This window comes from Onychomys torridus, chromosome 1 (genome assembly GCF_903995425.1).
Source record: "Onychomys torridus chromosome 1, mOncTor1.1, whole genome shotgun sequence".
Classification (NCBI taxonomy): Eukaryota; Metazoa; Chordata; class Mammalia; order Rodentia; family Cricetidae; genus Onychomys; species Onychomys torridus.
In genome coordinates, this window is record NC_050443.1 from 153,435,146 (window position 1) to 153,453,442 (window position 18,297).

The window sequence follows — 18,297 nt, forward strand, 5'->3', positions numbered from 1 at the left end:
TTATACACTTTGTTACGTAAAAGAATTATGTTCAGTTTTTGAGTAATAAAGAAAAATAATGTTATTTCTTCTTCAAAAATTTTCTTGGGCAGACGGGTGTGGTGGCCCACTCCCATAAACCCACACTCAGGGTCCTAAGAAAGATCATGAATTGGAAGCCAGTCTAGGCTGTACACTGAGCTCCAAACCAGCCTAGACAATGAAGTAAGAGTATGTTTTACAAAGAAAGTTAAGATCGTGTTAAGGTGGGTGTGGGGGTGCATGCGTCTAATCCCATGCAGAGGTAAGTGGATCTCTGTAAGTTCAAGGACAGCCTGGTCTACATAGTGAGTTCTAGGACAATCAGGGTTATATAAAAAGACTCTAGCTCCAAACAGCCAATCAATCAATGAATCAATGAGTCAACCAACCAAGCAGTCAATCAATAAATGAGCCTTGGGAAAAATTTCTCAGGGCCTAAGAGTATTCAAGGGAAGATCATAATGTTGAAAACTATTATTTAATGCTGGCATCCAGCCTGAAGTCAGGTCTTGAGTTGAGTCGGCACAAGCAAAGGTTCTGACCACCTGGTAGACTGCATTCAAGTGGCCAGGGATAGTTTGAACCATCATTATTTATACTTTAACAGAGTTCTTTTCTGCCAGGCTTACATGAACATCTTTATTCTTGGCTCCTATTCTTGATTTTTAAGAAATACATTGTATTTTAAGAAATACATTGTAATCATTATAAAAGCCCCCATTTTCCCCTTTATGTTCCCCCAATGCACCTTCCCACCCCCTTCATAACCTTACTCTAGACACAAAGTTCAGCATTTTTGCAGGGTTAACTAAATATCGAGCCAGACACAACCTGCTCTCGCAGCGCTTACATCAGCTGGCAGCTACTTGTGGTAATAAAGTTAAAAAGTAATGACATGAGCACAGTGCTTTAAGGACAATATTCAAACGCAGACAATTCTTTCATTTCTACAAGATATACTTTCATACATTTCCATTTTCTACAAGAGGGTCTTACGTCTCAATCTCTCTATAAAAAGCAGACTTTGATAAGTTACTCTTTTCCCATCCCAACACACCATATTTCTTTCACAAATATAAGCTCCTGGGTATGGTTAACGATGGATATATCCACCCCATATTTTACATTGCATTTTCCCCCATTGAATCACACTAGATCCTATCAGTGTCTATATGCTGTTGTCCAGGGAACTTACTCTCAAAAGTTGGCACTATGTGTATTCCTGAGGCCTTTTCCCTATTCTGTGTATGCATGCTTTAGTCTCCTTCCCAGAATAGTGAGACATGGTTAATGTTTCAACTTTTGTTTTATCATATGTACCTACCTGTTTCTATTGAGTCAGAAAAGTTCCCAGGATTAGAAGTTGTACTTAGAAATTCCAGATAAGAGACTTGAGAAGCATTAGCCCTCTGCTGATTCAAAGGGGAAAACATTTGAGAAAGAACAGAATTTCCAGGGAAAATTATAGCTATTGCATGTGTGACTCACAAAGTAAAACTAAAAACTGCCCAAAGAATCAACAATATAATGAAAAAGAAAAGATCCTGCAAGCTGCATGACTTTTGCAAATTCCTATGCTGTTCTGTGGTCTACTGGCCCTTGCCAAGTGAGAATCTGTTTCTGAGGGTGCCTTGCCATGAGGAAACCCACTGGACAGGTGGTCACATACTGATCTGAGACTAGGCTGCTCAGCTCCTGACATCTCCCCTTTTTCTTTATTTCTTTAAATAATGAGGCAGATGTCAGGTATCACAGCACACAAGGCAGAACTCAAACATTTGATGATGACTGGGAAAAGAATAAGAAAGATAAAAAATAATCCTACTGTAATGACCAGATTAACAATAAAAGACCCCAAATCCCCAGCAGAAACATAAGACTGAATAGAAGAAAGAGGCAACAATCCTTTCTGGAGAAGACATTTGTAAGTGAGCATGTGAGATAGAAGAAATCTGTTGATGTAAATCATGAATGCTGTGGGATGTTCTGTATGCCAAATGTGTTTCCTCTGGTTAGTAAATAAAACACTGATTGGCCAGTAGCCAGGCAGGAAGTATAGGTGGGACAAGAGAGAGGAGAATTGGGGGAAGTGGAAGGTAGAGGCAGAGAGACTGGCCAGCTGCTGCCATGACAAGCGAGATGTAAAGTACCGGTAAGCCATGAGCCACGTGACAAAGTATAGATTAATAGAAATGGGCTAAATATAAGAGTAAGAGTTAGACAATGGTAGGCCTGAGCTAATGGCCATGCAGTTTAAATAATATAAACATCTGTGTGTTTATTTTATAAGTGGGCTGTTGGACTAACAGGGCTTGGCAGGGGATGGAGAGAAAGTCTCCAGCTACAAATAGGATGTAGTGGGTAGCCATTCCAGCATTGGCCTGGAAGTTCCAAGCCCCATTGAGGCTTTGGTAATGGTCACACCTATAAGGCGGGCCTGAGAGAGGATGCTGAAGACCCAGGATCGAGATGTGAGGGGATCTCTTTGGTGCCTGGACCCTGGACACTGGAGGTAGACTGAGCAGAGTTCTCAAGAGAACACCACTGGACTGCGCCATACCTTTCCCAGACCCTACATCCTACCTATCCCTTCATTTGTAAGTTACCCCACAAAATAAACCTCCTTTTTAACTACATGGTGGAGTGGCCTTAATATTTTCACCAATATCTGGCACCCAACATGGGGCACCATTTGTAGCTGGAGACCTTCTCTCCAGCCCCTGCCAAGCCCTGTTAGTCTGACAACCCACTTATAAAATAAACACACAGATGCTTATATTATTTAAACTACTTGGCCATTAGCTCCGGCCTACCATTGTCTAGCTCTTACTCTTATGTTTAGCCCATTTCTATTAATCTATACTTTGCCACATGACTTGTAGCTTACATCTTGCTTGTCATGGCAGTGGCTGGCCAGTCTCTCCGCCTCTGCCTTCTACTTCCCCCAATTCTCCTCTCTCTTGTCCCGCCTATACTTCCTGCCTGGCTACTGGCCAATCAGTGTTTTATTTACTAACCAATCAGAGGAACGCATTTGGCATACAAAACATTCCACAGTACATGAATATTAATATCTAAATCAGAACTATTTCAAATTTCCTTAATATGTGCTTGAATTTGCTTCCAAGTAAAATCAGTGCCATTATATGACAAAGTGGTAACACAAATCCATTTATAAGTTGCATGACAAGAGACTGAGTCTGATATTTATGTTCTGAGTTTGAGAGCCCATGTATAATACAGTCTCTTTTAAAACATTAATCCTTTTCATTTACTCTTTGTATTTTTGTGTGTGAGTTACAAGTGCCAGAGAAACATTTTTGGATACAGTATTAACATGATCAGCTGTTTGTACTTACTATGCCAGGGCAGCAATAGATGCTGCTGTAGAAGCTATGACAGACATTAGGGCAATAATGCCCCAATTCAAAGCTGCAACAAATCACTTTGAGAAAGAGCTTGGCAAACAATCTCCAAGGCATAAATACCAGGATCATCAAACCGAGGCAAAGATAAGTTTACAGGCAACAAAACAAAAGGAGGTTGTCCAACAATCAGGAAATTACCTGGAGGAAAAGTATGATCAATACAGCTAGTAGCAACACAATTAGTACAGGAAATTTTGTAAGTCGAATTTGATTTTACCATAGGCAAAGACTCAAAATCTCCACCTTCAGCACAGCAAAAGGAGCAGTAACAGGCCTGAAGACCACTTATGATTGTGGAGGGTTGCAGAAGCCTTTTAATTTAAGTATAACTGGTGACCACAAATAATGTATACATATCTTTGAAGAACAGGATGAGGTGAAGGTTTGGCCAAAAACACAGGGACAACCCATGCAGGTGAAAACCAAAGTGTAACAGCTTGTTCTGCTACTAAAACTTGTTTATTCCACCAAGAAAATCCTTGTTTTTTTTTTGTCAGTCAGGTATTGCGTATAATCACAAGTGAGACTAGAAACAGACCAGTCATAAGTTTTATCTTGGACAACCTTAGGGGAATAAACAGCACCTTTTTCAGAAAAAAAAAAAAAAAACACATTGAAACCAAACTGGATACCCTGTTACAGAACCAACAGATTCCACTGAATGAATATTTACCCTGAGAAAGACCCCTTGGGGAGGTTTCTCTTTAGTAGTAGCCAGTTTAGCAGGGAGGGTTTCATCATCTCCTGAGGCAAAAGAGAAAAACTAAATACCCCTTTTATTGTCTTTATTTTCTCTAGGGGAGTCAGCTACCAATGTCCTATAAGAGAGAGGAAACACACCCTGGCTTAAGAGTGATGCCAGTTGATAAGTAGATAGATAGGCAAGGTATCTACATGTCTTATATAGTTTAGGAAATCAGAATTTTTTTTGTTTTTGTTGTTGTTTTTTTTTTTTTCCAAGACAGGGTTTCTCTGTGTAGCTTTGCACCTTTTCTGGAACTCGCTTTGGAGACCAGGCTGGCCTTGAACTCACAGAGATCTGCCTGCCTCTGCCTCCTGAGTGCTGGGATTAAAGGCGTGTGCCATGACCGCCTGACTGGAAATCAGAAATCTTATGATGAATAAAAGCACCCTCCATCAACTTAGAGTCATTAACCACCATTCTCACATCCTCAGAATCCCAAGTTGCAGAGTGAAATGGAGGTGGCTCTGGGACATAAGTCCAAAGCTGTTCCTGAGCATTGCATTTGGTAATTAAGGTAGTGGTACCTGCACAGATAACAGAGCAATCATAGCCAAAAATAGAGAGGGAAGAGTGACTTCACTGCCTTGATCAATCACAAGATCCTCAGTCATATGTCCTGGGTTTAGAACTTAACATCCTGGCCCTGTTGTGGAATGAGTAACAAGGGCTGATATAATTGTCTACAACTACTTCCTGCTGATACTGGGTGTTGTTGGGGACCTTTCAATAGGCTGGAACATTGACCAAGTCTGGGAAGAACAGGCTGCTTTAGTCACTGTCCATGTCCTACAAGACCATTTGAGGTTAGGGACATGAAAGCAGCAGTTGGAGCAGTCCGCAGTCTTTAATTAATAGGAAATCTGCTGGAACAGATGTATATTAAGGACAGGAAATAAAGTTAAGGAAATTTAGGGGAAGAAATTTTTTCTTAGGTGTACATTTGAAACTTCCAGATCCACAGTCCTTTCAGATGGGAGAGGGGTGTCCCAAAATCAGGGAAAGGGGAAGAGCTTCTATTCCACAGGAATAGGTAGGTGGGGAAACAGGTTGTTGACTGGCAAAACTTATTTACAGTTTGTTTTGACCTGTGAGAGATGGATCCAAGTCAATCTCCTGAAGCTTATAAGAACTTTTATTTATTTATTGATTTAGAGGCAAAAGTTCCAGCTATGTTAGTGGGTTAGCATTACCATTGTTTGTAGTCTGTACTGAAATTACATTGCAGAAAAGACAGTAGACTCAAGTCACTAATTTGTGTGTATGTCTTCATAACAATGAGCTTATTTTGATGGTAACCCCAAGATAGTGGGGATCCTGGGACTATAGGACATCTTCTGGGGAAAGCTATAGGCATGAAGTATAGCTGGCCAAAGGGAGAAGTCACATATGTTGTCTGTATCAGAATTGGAGGGATATAGCTGTAAGGGTAATTAGAGTTCAGATGATGTCATACTGTACCCCAGACACCAAACATGGTGTTTGCTCTGAGTGGTTTCAGTTTTCTTTTGGCCTTATTTTAATTATTACTATGTCCCTATCTATACCTTTTGGAATGGGAACATTTATTTCTTCTATTTTATATTAGAAATGTGTAACTTGTTTTTTGATTTTTATTGGGGATCATAGTTTTAAGAGTCCCTTGAGTCTTAGAAGAGACTTTGAACTTTTAATCAACTTTGAGACTGTTAAAGACTATGGGACTTCAGAAATTGGAATGAATGAATGCATGCATTTTGTATTATGAAGTGGTCATGTGCATATGACATCCTGGAGTTAAATATTATGGATGAAAAGTAATGTATCTGGGTGTCAATTTGACAAGGGGTAGACTTTCGATGGCTAATCCTGATTGTCAAGTGGTTCATGATATAAAACAAACATAGGAGAGCAGATTTTGGACATGTTTGTAAGTGCATTTTCAGAGGGATCTAACTGAGGAGAGAAGACTTGGTTTGAATACAGACAGGCAAATGAATGGATATAAGAAAATAGTCAGCGTTCTTTAGAGTCACAGAATTTATGGAATGAATCTTTGTCCCTCTCTGTATGAATTATTGGGACGACTTACAGGCTGGCTAGCTTGGAAGGAAAGCTCAAGAATCTAGTAGCTATTGAGTTCCACTATTCTGGGTGTCTCAGCTAGTCTTCTATATATGCTGGAATTGTAAAGAAGTAAGCTTCAATACCAGTGAAGAAATGGATGTACTGACAAAGTGAGGGTAAGCAGGCAAAGAACGAACCAAATATTCCTTCTTCCATGTGCAGGCTTCCAGTAGAAGGTGTGGCCCAGATTAAAGGTGTGTCTTCCTGCTTCAAGATCTGGATCACAGTCCATTTCTGGATTGTAGATATCCACTGTATACTATTCCAGCCAGATATAGTCAAGTTGGCAACCAAGAATAGCCATCACATGGGATTGAGAGGAACACACATGAAAGTTCAATAACTTCACATTCATATCCAGAATATATTCCTTTGTGCCAGCTAGAAAAATCCATTCATCTGCAACTGTAGGCACCACAGTACTTGTAATTATCTTGATTCATTAGCCTTAATATGTGGACAATGGTTTTATTAATTCTTAATTACACTTGGCTTGCCTGCTTGAAGTGAGTAAAACAGAATTTACTAGTCTTTAGGCTGATAGTAAATTTGCTTCTACAATCAATTTTTTTTTCTGACAAAAAATTAATATTGTGGCCTTAGTCCATTCAGGTTGTACACTATAATGGATTATGTATAAGCAAATCAATAGGTTTAGTTCTTTAACAATAAAACAACTTTATAGCAAAAGTATATGTCTAAATGGGTATTTTGCTTAAACCAAGAGGTAATTGGGAAATAAATGCATTGCTACCCAAATAATATCTCAGGTTACAAATACTCAGTTGGTTGTAGCCACAACACTGGAAATCAAACACTTCACCAATTTATCAAACTGCTGGAACCCTACCTTGTGTATTTGTTTTAGTGCATTCCAAATTTGGATGGCATCATCTTCCTGCCACAATAAAGCAAACAGAAGAGTGGTTTCACAGACAAAAGGACATTACTCGACGCTGTAGCCCCATTTCTGTCCCTGGCACATGCTTTTCAGCCTCAGATAAAAGCACTGGGAACCCAAGGAAAACTGCTCCCTTTTCTCCAACAGGACTTCCTCTTTCTTTTACTCACCCATGAGATCCAGCTGCTGGCCTAATATTTTGCTGAATTTTTGTGATCACTCTTTGGAAATATAAATTAATTTACCAAAATGGTTGTTAATATTTCATTGTTGAAATAGCAGTGCAAACAGTGAAGACTAATAAAATCTGACGGCGATTACCATATTTACTAGCATAATTTTCTTACATTAATAATTTGCAGTTAAAATGAGAAGAGAAGCAGCTGTGGGGTTATTTGGCTCTGACAAGGGTAAGCCTTCACAGCATTGCCACCTGACGCTGAATTCCCAGAGAGTCCCCCTGGATGTTGCTGTGCATAGAGGCAGGAGTGGACCAATTTAGAGAAAAGAGGCTTAGAAACCCTGCTAAGAGCAGGTGATGAAGAATTCGGATAACTGCAAGTCTTCAACATACTTAGGCAGAAAAGAGCTAATTAAACCCAATGCCTACTTGTCTGGTTAAGTCAGAAGTTTCTGGACTCTTGTTATGAAGTTTCAATTTACTAAGCTTCCAAAAATCACGTTTGCTGGAATGTGAAAAAGAAAAAGACACAATAAATATGATAGTCAGGAAAGACTCCCTTGCTCATTTTCTTATGTATTAGGCAGAAGCCAAAATCTGTTTAGTATGAGATGCCGACAATCACTATGGCCTTCCAAACAATTAAACAGTCATTTTCATAAACAAGGAAGTTTCATTTTCCTTACTCATTTGTCTGTTAATAGCATCTAGGCTGATTCCACTTCTTACTGATGACAGCAGCAAATCCAGATGTGCAAGTATGTCTGCGGTGTGTTCAGTTAGATAAAGACAATGTGGTGCATTTACACATTAGAGCTTGTCCTCAGCTGTAAAGAAAATTAAATGGAACTAAAGCGAAGTGCCAGATTTAGAAAAGCAAGTCTCTCATGATTTGCCTCATTTGGAGGAATTCCTGTGTCCATGTGGTGTGTGTGTGTGTGTGTGTGTGTGTGTGTGTGTGTGTGTGTGTGTGTGTGTGATGGAAGTACAAAGGGGTCTACCTGAGACTGGAGTAAGATATTTAAAGTCAGGGAGGAGAAGCCAGAAGAATACAGATGACATGAAATCTGAGGAACACTGAGGAGAGGGACAGAATCAATGAGAGAGTGGGGAAAGAACACAGCAGGGAAGGAGAAGAATAAGACAAAGTACGGTGATACACATGCTTGAAAAATGCCGTAAATAAACCCATCACTTCATATGTCGCTAACTTCAAAATGAACAAAACACAAGTTTCATTGTGGTAGAGTTTGCCATTAAGTGGTATGTGTGTGTGTGTGTGTGTGTGTGTGTGTGTGTGTGTGTGTGTGTGTGTGTGTTTTCACATGTGGGGGGTATATGTGCACGGGTGTGCACATGCTGGAGCACAATCTTTAGTGTCATCCTCATCCTAAGGTGCTATCCATGGCCCTTTGCTTCTGCTTTTGAGGTAGTATCTTTCAGTGGCCTGCAACTTGCCAAGCAGGCTTGGCTGGCTGGCCAGGGACCTACCTCCACCTGTCTCTGCTTCCCAGCACTGGAATATAAGCAAGCACAACCATCACACTTGATTTTTAAAAATGTATTTAGTGTAGATTCAAGGTGTTGACCCTGGGTTCTCACGTTTACTCCCTGAGTTGTCTCCCAGCCCCTGGTAGCTGCTCATTCTAAAGTCACTTAAGAGGAGAATATAAGCAAAAGCAGAGAGAGAAAGAGAGAGAGAGAGAGAGAGAGAGAGAGAGAGAGAGAGAGAGAGAGAGAGAGAGAGAGAGAGAGAGAGAGAGAGAGAGGGAAATCGTTCTAGTTTTTGTTCTGGAAAATTATTTTTACTAAATCCATTTTGCAAATGGCTTTTCCACATAATTAAAATCAACCATGTTGTCCTTCAAACTAGGGTTATTGTTTTTACAACTTAAAACACTGTCATTTTGGAGGATGTTATCTATGTGATGAGAGGGAGCATTTTTAATTCCCCTGCCATAGATAGGTGTGTGGAGGACAGGAAGACAAATGGATAGAGCATATTGGTGTCGCTTTCTGTCCTATTAGGTAAGAGTTTCCCCACTTTGGAGTCCACCCTGCTCTGTAGAACGGTAAGGTTGGTATACATGGCCCTTTCTTTTGTCAACTTGTCTGTACTTCCATGACCAGTTCTATAGAAGGCATAGCTTAAACTACATTTATTTTTGCATAGTTATAGAGTCTTGGAAGTCAAACATCAAAGTGCCAGCTGATCCAGGGTTATAAATAACATGAAACACATCCAGACCACAGTGCTTCTCCAGTGTGGCACTCTGTTATTCCTATTCTTCATGGTCCATGTCCTATGGTGCAGGCAGATAACTTAAGGGAAAAGACAGGTGGGTGTGAGCCAAGGCATTGGTGTGCAGCTCGTTGAACTATACAAGTTCAAACTCACAGATACCCAGGATTCCAGCAGTAGTGTGCACCCGACTTTTCAGCACACCCTCAAACTCATCCAGGAATTCTTCCTCTCTTCTACTGCTTCCTGTCTGAAATTTTGTCACAGCGGTGAGAAAAGTAATTAATACATTATTGCATGTTTTTAGTCATCAAATATTTATTTATTTTTAAATATTTTTATTTTATAATTAATTTAAGTTTACAAATCAGCCAATTGATTCCCCTGTCCTCCCTCCCCACCCCCATTCCCACCTCCTCCAAGGCAAGGTTTCCCCTGGGGAGTCAGCTCAGCCTGGTAGATTCAGTTGAGGCAGGTCCAGTGCCCTCCTCCCTACACCAAGGCTGAGCAAAGTGTCTCAGCATAGGTCCTAGGTTCCAAAAAGCCAGCTCATGCACCAAGGACAGGTGTGGGTCCCACTGCCTGAAGGCCTCCTAAATAGTTCAAGCTAATCAACTGTCTCACTTATCCAGAGGGCCTGATCTAGTTGGGGGCTCCTCAGCTTTTGGCTCATAGTTCATGTGTTTCCACTAGTTTGGCTGTTTGTCCCTGTGCTTTTACCAATCATGGTCTCGATATCTCTTGCTCATATAATCCCTCCTCTCTCTTGCCGATTTGACTCCTGGAGCTCCACCTGGGGCGTGGCCATGGATCTCTGCATCTGCTTCCATCACTCACTGGATGAGAGTTCTATTAAGGTGTTTGGCCATCCAATCACCAGAGTAGGTCAGCTCTGGCACTCTCTTGACCATTGCCAGTAGTCTATTGTGGAGGTATCTTTGTGGCTTTCTGGGGACCTCTCTAACACTCTGCTTCTTCCTATTCCCATGGGGTTTTCATTTATTATGGTATCTCTTTCCTTGTTCTCCCACTCTGTTCCTGATCCAGCTGGGGCCTCCCACTCCCCAAAGCTCTCTTTCCTCTGACCCTTGCCTTCCGTTACACTCCCCCACCCCCAGTTTGCTCATGTAGATCTCACATCATTGTTGATCCCTGTGTCTTTCTTAGGGTTCTCTTACTAGGTAGCCTCCCTGGAGTTGTGAGTTGCAGTCTGGTTATCCTTTGCTTTATATCTAGTATCCACTTATGAGTGAGTACATACCATGTTTGTCTTTCTGAGTGTGGGTTACTTCACTCAGGATGACATTTTCTAGTTTCATCCATTTGCTTGCAAACCTCATGATGTCATTGTTTTTCTCTGATGAATAGTACTCCATTGTGTATATATACCACATTTTATTTATCCATTCTTCAGTTAAAGGGCATCTAGGTTGTTTTTAGGTTCTGGCTATTAAAAATAACGCTTCTATGAACATAGTTGAGCATGTGTCCTTGTGGTATGATTGAGCATACCTTGGGTATATGCCCAAGAGTGGTGTAGCTGGGTCTTGAGAGAGGTTGATTCCCAATTTTCTAAGAAAGCGCCATATTGATTTCCAAAATGGCTGTACAAGTTTGCATTCCCACCAACAGTGTAGGAGTGTTCCCCTTGCTCCACATCCTCTCCAGCATAAGTTGTCTTCAGTGTTTTTGATCTTAGCCATTCTGATGGGTGTAAGATGGTATCTCAGAGTCATTTTGATTTGCATTTCCCTGATGATTAAGGATGTTGAGCAATTCCTTTAATGTCTGTTTGAGCTTCTTCTGTTGAGAATTCTCTATTTAGCTCTATATCCCATTTTTAAATTGGATTGTTGGGTATTTTGATGTCTAATTTCTTGTGTTCTTCATATGTTCTGGATATCAGCCCTCTGTCAGATGTGGGTTTGGTGAAGATCTTTTCCCATTCTGTAGGCTGATTTTAGTTTTTAATCTTGTTGACCATGTCCTTTGCCCTACAAAAGCTTTTCAGCTTCAAGAGGTCCCAATTATTAATTGTTTCTCTCAGTGTCTGTGTTACTGGTGTTATATTTAGGAAGTGATCTCCAGTGCCAATGTGCTCAAGACTACTTCCTACTTTCTCTTCTATCAGGTTCAGAGTAACTGGATTTATGTTGAGGTCTTTGATCCACTTGGACTTAAGTTTTGTGCATGGTGACAGATATGGATCTATTTGCAGTCTTCTACATGTTGACATCCAGTATATTGCATTTAAAAAATTCATCTGTCTGAAAACTCAGAGTGATTTTCCTTCTTGGATCTGGTAGGCATACAACAGCATCTTACAGCTTCTGGGTGCTCTGTTCTTTCTCCATGATGCTCAATCTTCTGTGACACCTGTTCCCCCAGGAAAACTGGATATGATTATTAAATATGGCTTCTCTAAGGTGCCTCAAATGACTTCTGCAGTGAAGTATTCCAGAGAGGTTCCTTGAGATTCATAGGAAGGTCTATCTTTCTCCCTTTTTTGGATCATAGACATGTTTACTCAGGCAACACTTGACAGTTGGGTTTAATTTAGATAAAAAGGGAGGTTAGAATATGTTTCAACACAATGTGAAACAAGAACACAGAACTGGAAGAGGATTCAAAAGCAATTTGCTGAGGGGTGTTGGAACTGACTTATGGGGGCAAGAAGAATGATGTTACAGAGACTGGGCTGGGTCCCACTGGATGGACTGAGGGTCAGGGAAAAGTTGGAACTTTATTTAGTAGATGACACTACAGAAGGACAGTGCTTGATGTGGAATGACCTGAGTTGAGGTGCTGCTCGGCAACAAAAGGAGTTAGAGTGTCATCTACAAATGGTGGCTAAGAATACAGTAACTCCGTCTAAGGGGCAACAGTAGTGGTTTAACCCAAAAGGACTAAGTCAGATGACATGGTGAGAAGGGGAGCATACTTGAGAAGTACAGTGGAATTAGAGTGGGCAAGTTCTTGAAATTCATTGCCACTGAGATCCTGGGAGGAGTCCATGGAGATTATGGGAGTTTGGTCAGTGCCATTGGGCATTTGGGGAATAAGTAGTACTGCTTTTTCTCGTGGGAGTAAGATTAGGAAAATGTAGAGAAAGGAAAAAGATGTCCAAGCTGGGAAGTGTCTTGCTGAAGCTGTCTTTGGCCCTTGGGTAATGAGATTGCCAATATGCCTTTGTGAAAACCCCAAACTGAGTCAAGGGAGCTGAGCCAGTACCAGCCCATATTGTGCATGTAGACTGAAGGAGGGGCTGATACCTTAAACGGAATGCTGGCCTCCATCTCCACCGACTCCTGATAGCACAAAGATCACAGGGACAGATTTGGACATGGTTTAATACTTTTCACTGTGACTTTGGTAAATATGTCCTTTATCATCCTCAATTTTCTTGTCTACTAAGCTGAAGATTATGACACTAGTCTAAAAGGACTGTGATAATGACTCTATGAGAAAAATATCTCATGCCATCAAGTGTTCCCAAACCTTCCTCCTTTGATCATTCCCCTAATAACAGCCTAAGGCAGCACTTCCTGTTTAGTTATTTAGTGTGGATGTGTTCTCAGATGTCAGGGCTTGGAAAAGCAGAGAAGAGAAAAGGAGGAAAACTGGTAAGAATGTTGACTGAACTGTAATTATTGGCTTAATCTGTTAGGGGAGTTCTGGAGGACAAATTGTGGCCCCCAATTAACTTGATTTTCTTATGATTTGAATATGCATCTCTTCCCATAGGCTCATGCACTAAAGGCTTGGGTACCACTAATGGGCTTTGGGAAATAGCTTAGATCATGAGGGTCTGACTTGGTGAAATGATTAATCTGTGGATAGAGTTGTATTTGATGGAATTATTGGGCAGTGATACCATTGTTTGGTGGTATGGCTCAATTGAAGGACAAGGAACTGGGATGTGCCTTTGGAGGATCCATCTTGTCCTCTATTACCTTCTGCTGCCTCTTTCTTATCTGCCTCTCTACCATGAGTCACAGACTCCTCCTCTATGCTTTCACCTTTACTTACTCAGCCTTGCCTTAGGCCCAATGCAGTGGAACTAAATACAGATGGAAACCTTGGAATCTATGGGCCAAAATGAGTCTTACCTCATTTCAAGATGTTCTTGACATCCTGGTCATGGTTGTAAGAAGCTAGCCAATGCATACTTCAAAGCAAGGTGTTGGCTAAATAGAAAGCTGTGTATTAGACTTCAGGTAACTATCCAAGCTTCAGATAATCTGCCCTCATTTGACTTATGTTTGATCAATCATGATTCTTTTACTCAGATTAATTGGGGAGGTATGGTGAAGCTAGAAAGTGAAGCTGGAGTGGTAGCTACTGGAGCCACATAGAAGGCGTCAAGGTTGGTTAAGAAGCAGAGAAAGTAGGGGCAGGACGGGGATAGTTGAGCACCTACCTGTATTATGGTTTCTAAGGAGAGGAGTAAGCCAAGCATGGGAAGGAGACTTAGGAGTGTCTGTTTTGGATCATCTAGGACTGTTCTTGGATGAGTGATATTTGGCTCAAGGGTGGGTATATAGTGCCCTGGAGTGTAAGAGTCCCATATAAGAAATTGTGGAGAATATAGATTTAGTTGGATGCTCAGAGAAACTGACTAGCTTCTAGACTTGGCCTCAAAATTTGGTCATTGGTCAAAACAACAACAACAACAACATCATCAACAACAACACACACACACATGCTGTATAACAGTGACATAAATAGAAGCTTCCACAAGAGATATTATTGGTGGCAAGGTGGTGTAGTCCTCATAGAATGAGGAAAAAAAACTAACTGCCTGGTTCTCCAGTTTTGCAAAACTTTAGAGAGGTAATACTGAAACCTTTTTGTCCTATGTCAAAGGAGAAGTTGGGGCAGCCAATACTTTTGCCATTGAAGGGCAGATCCAAAAGCACCATAGCTCCTTCTACTAGATTTTCTGCTTCATGGAGGTGAGCAGTGTTCTGTTATTGATTGACAGATTCCCCTAGCTTCATCACTATGACATTCAAACTCACTTATCCCAGTTATCATTCTTAGACTATCTCCTCTAGAAAGGCTTTTTGGTTTCAACATACTGATGGTAGAAATAGCTGGCTTTGATATTTAAAAATGGACCACATCATTTTTCATTTCCCCTCAGATTTTCTCAGTGGAAGAAGTAGGGAACCATAGACTGTGAACACCAAGAGGATCCTCATCACATTCCCTCTTTAGAAGTGGGCTCAGAGTACAAAGACTTGCTAAGGTCATGCAGTCAGTTTTGTGGCTAAGTTCAAACTAGAACCCAAGCTGTTTATTCCTTTGTTGGTGACTCAACCCTCTTGCAAAGCAATGTGCTCATTTTTTTTCTAACATAAAAGACTGAATTAAGTACATCTGAAATTAAAAACATTTATTATAGTTGAACTTTATGTGTTAAGTATGAAAGAGCCCATCCCTGTCTTGTTTCTCAGAAACTGAAGCGAAATGCCCTGAAGTTGAGCCCAGGAGCAGGCACATGCAGATGGCTTCAGACATGGCTGTTGCTGGTTCAAAGAGTCCTTGCCCCAAGTTGTGTTAATAAGATGAACAGAGCTGACTTAGACAGTAGTAGTTTGAATGACTGCTCACTAATTATCTGCTGTCTATGGCTGTTGCATCACTTACTCACCCATCTGAGCAAGGTGTGCTTTCTTAAGGAATTGCTGAAAGAAAACATCACTGCAAAGACATTGAAAGAAAACACTAGGGTCCTCTCTGAAAATCAGTCCTGTGGTAACCTGAAGACAAGGAGGAAATAAAAGCACAGTTGTACAAAGTATGCCAGATTCTGCTTGTGGACAATCCCAGTGCAACATCATGGGGTGACTTTGTGATCATAAGGAGAACAATGAGCCCAGTTCTGAAAGGTGGCCGACTATATTCACCTCTTTGGCCCAATTATCACACAACTGTCTGACATCCAGCTTTCCTCAAATACTTTTCAATGGCAGTAAGACTACATTTGTTGACAGCTTTTCATTTTCAGATTTTAACAGCTACCTGGAAGTAGTTACTGACAGATTCATTTGTATTTTATAGATGAAGACAAACTCTTCTGTTTGAGAATCTTTGATGTTTATAAAGCAATGTCCAAACTTTTTGGTTTGACATGTAAAGCCCTTCTGTCATTTCCTATTCATTTTCTTGTATTCCTTAGGCTTAAGCAAATGTGGACTCATTCATTCTTCATGTATTCCTCCACAAGCCAGGCACTGCCCTATGTATCAGGATAGAGCCATGAATTAGAAAGGCATTTGCCTTGTTTTCATGATGCCTGCTGCTGGCACTCTCTCTTCCAAACACTCCTTAAATTTCCAAACCCTGTGTCTTTTCTCTCCTTCCTCTCTACTCATTCTCTCACCAGAAAGGGCCACTTTTCCATTAAGGCCACCTTCTCTGAATGTGTCCTTGGTCCTTCCTTCCCCATGTATTGCTATGGCATTTATCATATTGTATCCTGTATTCTCACTCTGAAAACTCAGATAATTCAAGATATAAAAACACAAACTCCTTATGAACAAGGGTCATATCTCATTTACCTTTTAATTCTTACTGCCTGACACAACGCTTGACAAGTGTGGAGTTTCATTTCATAAAGATGCGTTGGACTGATGGATAATGACATTGTCCTTTGCCTTCTTGTCCCATGGCCACCCTCCTAGTGTCCTCAGCATTTTCTTTCTATTTGTACTGAAGAATTTCTCCAAGTCTAAAGGAGGAAAAAAAATCCACCTGAACAACCTAGCCATCACCACCACCACCACCCCACTTGCCATGATGTGGAACTCAGCACAGTTTGAGCAGATGTAAATATGTAGGATCTTTCCACCCCATATTCAACTAACCATTTTTTTGAGAAACCTGGGATTAATGCATGATTCATTTTTGAGGCTGTTAATTGGTAACTGTTTATTAATGTTACTAATTCTGATGAGAAATCTTTTTATTTCCATTCCTATTTATTTTTAAGTTTTTAGTAACTGCTGTGAGGAGAGTGAAATGTACTTATTTTCATCCTAAAGAATACAGTGACTGTTGTGTGGAAGACAGTCGCTAAAATGGAGCACTCACATGGCTGCTCAGATGACCCTGCTGTTAATACAAAATGGTTCTTTTCATTTCACAAACTGTTGACTGTACCTAATTGCTTTTTTGATTATAGTGCTAGAAAAATATTAATATGGTTTGCCACGAACTCTATAATTTAGAAAGGTAAGATATTTACTTCTATATCAATCTGGAATTCAATACAGGGTATATCTTTCTTTAGGGCTTTTTCTTAGAAAGTCCACAGTTACATATTTTTCTATACATTAATTCAGCTGTGAACTACATAGGATTTTTAACTTGTATGTTCTTAGAATTTGATGGACTAGAGTTTACAATATGGCCATGTGTTTTCTACATCTGTCTAGCCATGCTCTCTCTCCTCCTTCTGCTCTTCCTTTGTTTCCTTTTCTTCCTTATCTAAAAGGGTGAGAAGCACTAGGTTGTATGGACTCTTAGGCTTGGTGTATAATCATTGTTCACCAAGTAATCAGTTTTGGTCTTATAGTCTGTGGTTTTGATAGAAGTGAGTTTACTTTATGTTTCTAATATCAGGAATTACAGAAAATGAAAAATACTCAAAAGAACAGGTGCAAACTTCTGGGCCAATTTGATTCCTTCACAAATAAGAGAGAAAATGGAAGTGGTGGCCTACAGAAACCCTTGGAAGACTATTGAGAATGACTTGAGAATAAATTATTGGAAAAATTGTCAGTGAACATTTAGCAAGGGAAACTGTAATCATTAAGATCTTTCAAGGTTTCCTGAGCAATGTTTTGTCAAGCTAATACTCTTTTCCAATTGATTTCTTCAATATGCTCTCCATCAGAGAGAACAATTATGTGCCATTCTGCCTTTATTCCTGACACTATTTGGAGCTTTGAGTATTTCCTATTTGCTCATTCTTGCCTGTTGAAGTTTATTCATTCATCAATACACAGTCCATTTAATGTTTCAGTGAAGATTTCCCAACCTCCCACCAGTATGAAATACAGCATTTCCCTGTTGCCACAGAAACGTGAGTGTCTTTTCACCCATTTCTCACTCTGGTGGTCATTCTTTTGTTCTTAGTTTGTCTTTACATCTGTTCTCTGCTGATTGAAGATAGAATTTTTCAGCTCTGCCTACTGCCCTTCTCCAGTAAAAATGTGAATTCACACATGTACCAAGATGCTTTGTCTCAAGGAATCCATTATAAATCCACATTTCACCTTTTCCTGACTGGAAAGAATTAACTGTTAAGTTATTCTTGCTATTTTTTTTCTCCCTTCTTCACCTATCTGGTTGGTACCTTAAGAGCAAACAGATTCAACATGGGTCAAAACCTTTATCCTCAGGAGAGTGGAACATTCCATTTCCTGTCTTGTTTCATTTATTTATTATTTATTTATTTATTTATTTATTTGTTTGTTTATTCCCAGAATGGTGGCTTATTCCAGCACTGAATGACATTTGTTCCCTCAGAATGGCTGCAAAGCCTGTAGAGGGCCACATTCTTCTGTTATTTTATTTTGATGGTATTTCCTTTGGTTTCTTGTTGTAGACTATTCCTTTATACTGTGTGAAGATATGTCATGGTGATTGGTTTAATAAAAAGCTAAA